This window comes from Haliaeetus leucocephalus, unplaced genomic scaffold (genome assembly GCF_000737465.1).
Source record: "Haliaeetus leucocephalus isolate CR32 unplaced genomic scaffold, Haliaeetus_leucocephalus-4.0 Scaffold217, whole genome shotgun sequence".
Classification (NCBI taxonomy): domain Eukaryota; kingdom Metazoa; phylum Chordata; class Aves; order Accipitriformes; family Accipitridae; genus Haliaeetus; species Haliaeetus leucocephalus.
The window spans coordinates 2908265-2914264 of NW_010972653.1; the positions used below are offsets into that span (position 1 = coordinate 2908265).

The following is a 6000-nucleotide window of genomic DNA, read 5'->3' on the forward strand; positions in this document are numbered from 1 at the left end:
CAAGAAAAAAGTCTACTATTCCTTCTACTTCTCATGTTTATTATTTTAACAAATTTAAGTTTGTACATGTACAATTGCAAGTACATTTCTCTCTATAAAGAAGATGTAATTATTTGTTTATGGAAGAAAGGAATGTCTTTTTCATCCTCTTCAAAGTGGAAAATTCTAAGTTTAATTTATTTTCTCTGTTTTCTGTTTGTTTAAGTTTTTCTGTAGATGATAAACATATCTCAGGGGAGCAGGGGGACGCACAACTTTAAAGAAATACAGGAAAGAATACAGAGGGGGAAAAAAAAAAGGTGGTTCATGTTGCATAGTGTGGCTTTTTGAGTATCAGAGTTGCAGCCTACTTAATGTCACTCTACCCTTGGTGAAATTTTACCAATGACAGCTGTAGATGGAACATGCTAGTCCTTGGCTTTGATATATTTGTAACACTATGTGGCATAAAAAAACACACCTCTCCTTTGTTACTGGAATGGGAACAGATAACTTCTACGTATGTGTCTGTATTTTGTATATGTATGGGTTTTTATATATGCATAGGTATACATGCATATGTTGTATACATATATGCATAGGTAAACATACATATACATATTTGCATATGTATAAAATAAATGGACAGGAAAATAAAATAACACTGAAACAGTCTTCAGAGGATGAATGCTAAACGCTTTATGTATCCGCTAGAGTCATGGATATGAAGAACAGGTCTGTTTCACTGGCAAGAATCCTTTATACTTTCTGGAAATTGGTAAATGAATCTCTCTGAGAGGAAGATTATTAAGTAGATGTTAATGAAATTGTGGAACCTTCTGATGTGGGTGTGGATGCATATGTTTACAATATTTTAATGTATATAACAAATTTGTGATGCATCACCTTTCATATGCTGTAGTACTATTGACTGTATGTTGTGACAGAGCAATTATACATGCATATAAATGATTCAGAAACTTATTCAAGGGTTTATCAGAGTTGAGTAAACTCACTAATTAACTTAATTATCAATTCAGTTTGGATATCTGAGGCAATTTTCATTATGCTGGGGAATTTGCATTCAGAAAATTATCCACTCTTATTTTCTCCACTATATCTTTCTCCCCCCTCCCCCCCCCCTTGTTGTGGTTGGTGATTTAGAATTGGAAGTAGGCAGTTGACCTGGCAAGTTTGTATGTTGCTGCATTGAGGTTTTTTTTCTTTCTGTTTTAATACAGCTTCTTGGCATGTCATATTTCAGACTGTTACACTACGAAATGAGTTCTGTATATTTGCTAATTCTGTCTTTTTGTTCTCTCCCAGTTGGCTTAATAGGGATTTATAGCTTCTTTCATTTCTTGCAATGACACAGGAGGAAACATAGCCAAGAATTTAGTCACTGTATAACCCTTCCTTTGTTACAGACATCTGAAATGTTAGAAAAGCAATATATTCAATAACTCAGTTTCTCTGACTTAACTGAATCCCATAACTGCAATCCCTGTAGTTCCACTTAGGCTAATTCCTCATGCTTCACCTTCATTGTCTTGCACAGAATTTCAGTTTCCTCAAAGAAAAAAGCAACTGTAAGATGATTTCTTTTGCCCTTTCTTTTCACTCCTTTCTTTTTCACTTATGTCCTGATTAACTTCTAACATCCTTTTCTCAAGGAGTTGACAAATGTTCTTCTTTCTCACTTATTGATACCTTTTCAAATTGGTACTCTAAATGTAATTATCTTGACTTGACTAAGCTTCTTCTAGCATATGTGTATTTGGGCATCCCTTTCTCTGTTGCATTAAAAATACCTATCTGTAAGTATATCAGTTTTCCCTATCAAAGCTTTAGTGACCTTTTTCTACCTCTTCTTACCTTCATCTAGTACTGAATCATTAGTTGCTGCTACCATTTTTTTTCATTATACCAACCTACATCACCAGCTCATCATACTTGTCAATCATTCTTCTCTTGATGAACTCCTCTCTAGAAACGTCTAAACTAATTTTGGTTTTGTTGGGTTTTTTTCCTCTGAAACTTTTTTCTCCATGAAACTTGCAGAAATCTTGATAGCAACTGGCTATGTATCTCCACAGATTGCATAGAAATGTGTCATTTAACATTGCTGTCATATTGACTTCAGTATAACTTTTCTCCAAATCTTCGGTGGTCCTATTCCGAAGGAAATTCCTGATTGCTATGATAAAGATGCACGTAATTATTTTGTAGGAGCTAATGCATTTGCACAAGAACGTACTTCATTACCTTGGTGCCAGCTTGTCACTGTTGATTGAACTCATGAGATCCACTGGAAAAATTATCCTTTGGAAGCTGCAATGATTCCAACATAGCAGATTATTTTTAAGCAAAATGTTAAGTTTCCCTAATCCTCACCCTTTTTTCTCTTTGCTGTATGCTACAAATGCCTCAACAACTAGTCTTGTGCTTCTCAAACAAAATATCTGTGAAAAAAGATTAATTTTAATTTTCATTGATTAATGAAAAGCATTTCAGAATATTATTGATAACATTATTAGATTAAAATATAATGCTTAGTCATGAGATGCTGTGTTGTATATAAACAGTTGAAGCAATAACCATCAATTGTTTTGTAAATGAGCTCTGACTTTATTAAATCTGCATAATACTTAAAATGTACATTACATCTGTTATAAATAAAATCATTGTCTTTTATATATCTGAATGTGAAAACTTAATTACTATAAAGTGGCACATCAACACAAGAGAAATTTACACTTTCAGGTTTCCTTGAAAATGAACTCTTTGATAGGAGAGCAGACAAAATTTCTAGAGGAGAGTATTTTCAAATTATAGGAATGACCTTCTTAAACGTTGCTTTAAGAAAAGAAAATTTCCCATTAACAGAGCATTAGCATCTTCTTTGCTTTTGCATTTTTCCCAAGCACTAGATCTGGGAAAAGACAGGATCTTTTAAAACATTTGTGTACATTAAATTGGTATGTCATGCATTTTTACCACTGCCAGCTAGAAATGATTAGGGAATGTTGTATTCATGTGGTGTGCACTGGGAACTCTTCCACTTGGAGTCTTTGGAACCTCAGAGCAAAAATAAGGCTCCAGCTGCTGTTTCAAATAGTTGTGATGTTGGTTTTTTGGTTTTTTTAATTTTATGTTTTTATTTTGAGATTAACTGGAGCTGTGTTTTGTGGTTTACTAAATGTACTGGGTTTAATTGTGTAATAACTAAATCAGAATTCTTCTCATAGGAAGAGGTAGCTGTAATTTCTGAGGGAATCGTGTTCATTTACAGTGTTGCTGAACTCTTGTGCAGAGAAAGAGAAAAATCTCAACGTGGAACTCTATATGTGCACTATTTAAACTCCTGTTATAGTCACTGGAGATGCAGTCAATGGTGCATAGAGAATAATGCAGTTAATCAGCCACTAGGTTCTTGATTCAGTTTACTTAATCACAGATATCAACAATTTGAGATGGCCTAAGTTATCCTCCTGTCCTCTAGCTACTGACCGAAAAAGCCTAGCTCCTCTGTCAGATCTACAAGTGTTAAGCAGATATCTTAATTACTGCCATATATCGCAGACAATCATCAAAACCTATGTTTAAGCAGCTGAATCAAATGCATTGTGTATGCTTAAGGCTGGGTTACTTTTTCAGTTCAGTGACATTATAAACCTAGTAAGAGCTTAGACATCCAGTGACACCTGAATTTTAATGTTGTCATCTTGAGCTGAATCTTTTCTGTAGTCTCTCATCGAGGGTCTGGTTTATCTTTGCAAGACTGGAGTTTTTAGTTAGACTGGTTCGTTAGCTGTAACATATGTTACAAAAAGGAAAAAAACAAAACAAAACTCTCCAAGGCACAAAGCATAAATGTAGAATAAACATGAATACTTACGTAAAAGAGACTATTTTAAATTCCTGTTTTCCAATGGAAGTACCAAAACAGGAAAAAGAAAAAGGAAAGCTAATACTTAATGTTCTGTCTTATGAACAGAATCTGTTCCACCTCACGTCATTTCCTTTATAATCTTAATGCATAAGGTGTATACAGCGTATGGTTTTTGCATGTTTTAATCCTTGCACTTTGGCTAAATGTCATTTAAGACAAAAAAAAAAAAATCCAAGCTGCAGGTGTTCTAATTTCTTACTCTCTATTCTGTGGCTTATTTAAAAAATAATTGGCTTTGTTATTTGTCTTTGCATTAGACTGTTTGGAATTATATATATATGTGTGTGTGTGCGTGTATATATGAGCATAGGTGTGTATAGATATAAATATTTTAGCTGTTATTTTAGAGTATCTGCATAATTCAGAATTTGTTGGCTGACTTTTTTTTACACCAATTTAGATTCATACACATTTTTAGCCTGCTAATTTAGGATTAATAAGTTGTAGTTGTTATTGTTGCTATTATTATTTTGTTTTTAATCAGAAGTGCTTACTTTTAGGAAGGATATCAGGAAGAAATAATATAAGCAGATAATTTCCCCCAACACCCCTCAAAACACCCAAACTGTAACTTCTTCCTGAAGATACAATTAAAGAATACAATTGAAGTTGTCTTCTTAAGATGGCATCTCCAACAATCTTTAAGAAATCACTTATTTTATGAGAGATTCATTCAGGATAGCAAAAAGTTATAGCCTGAAAGTGTTCCAGGTACACCGAGGAATGGCTTTTCAGAAAACAGATTTCTTATTTGTGCAAAAAAGACTGTAATTACTCATAAGAGTTGAAATTCTTTTTAGAAAAAAAATCAATAGAGTTTATCTGATAGTAGTAGAGCTATAGAAAGATACACACCAGCATACAAGTCAGCCCATCAGTTTTCACACTACTGAAGGAGATTTATTTAAAAAAAAAAAAAAAAAAAGTGTTTTGCTCAAATGCAGTTGAGAACTTGGGAGGGGGATTTTTTTTTCTTGGTTCTGTTTTGGTTTGGTTTGGGTTTTCCCCATGAAGAATCAGTTAGGTGTCCTGCGGCATCTAGTTGAAAATGGAGGCAGAGAGAGAAATTAGTATTCAGTATATAACATTTAAAAAAAATTACAAAAAGCTTTCATATTAACTACTGAGAGCAGTTTATTTAAATAACACAGAAACAAGAAATTCTCTCTCAAGCCACCAGACCTAGGAGTTTCTGTTGTTTTTAACTTTTCAGAGGAGTAAAAATTATGGCATGTTGTACTTGGCATGCTCTTTCCTCATTTCATTAAGTAAGAGCTGAAATTTCCAGTTTAGCCAATCAGTTCATTAGTGGTGCATCTGTGAAATGCAGAATATAATTTCAGAGAAGATTGAAAGAAACGCCGAAGCCTTAATGCAAGGAACTTCTCTGCTACTTCAGTGGTCAGCTTGAGGCCGCGGTTTACTGCATACTGCAGTAACAGGTACTAAAAAATAAGTTTGTCTACAGTGAAATTCTGCCTTATTGAAGCTAACATGTTTTGTCACTGAGGTTATGGTGGGATGTAATTCATTTGAGCATAATTTGGCATCCGTTTGCTCTGATGTCTGAAATTTTGTCATGAGTTAGTAAGTGGTAAACTCATACCTCACATTCAGTTATACAGGTAGAATTTTTCTATTTCAATACCCTTCCGTGTATGGGGAAATGAGTAATAGAGTTGTTAGGGAGAAACACTGGTTATAAAGCTGTTGAAGTTTGCTGTATGGAGGAAAATACATTTTCTGTTGCTGAAGACAGTGTGTTTACATTAGCTTGCTAATTATGTATTTATGTCTATGTGATGGGTTGACCCTGGCTGAACGCCAGGTGCCCACCAAAGCCGTTCTATCACTCCCGCATCCTCAGCTGGACAGGGGAGAGAAAAATATAACAAAAAGCTTGCGGGTCGAGATAAGGACAGGAGAGATCATTCACTAATTACCATCACGGGCAAAACAGACTCAGCTTAGGGAAAATTAGCTCACTTTTTATTACAAATCAGCCAGAGTAAGGTAAATGAGAAATAAAACCAAATCTCAGAACACCTTCCCTCCACCCCTCCCTTCTT

General features: G+C 34.4%; 1 protein-coding gene across 1 annotated transcript in view; it reads left to right on the forward strand.

Moving 5' to 3' along the window:
• NBAS (neuroblastoma amplified sequence) overlaps positions 1-6000 on the forward strand; it is a 190367-nt gene that overhangs the window by 81460 nt on the left and 102907 nt on the right. The window lies entirely within an intron of this gene.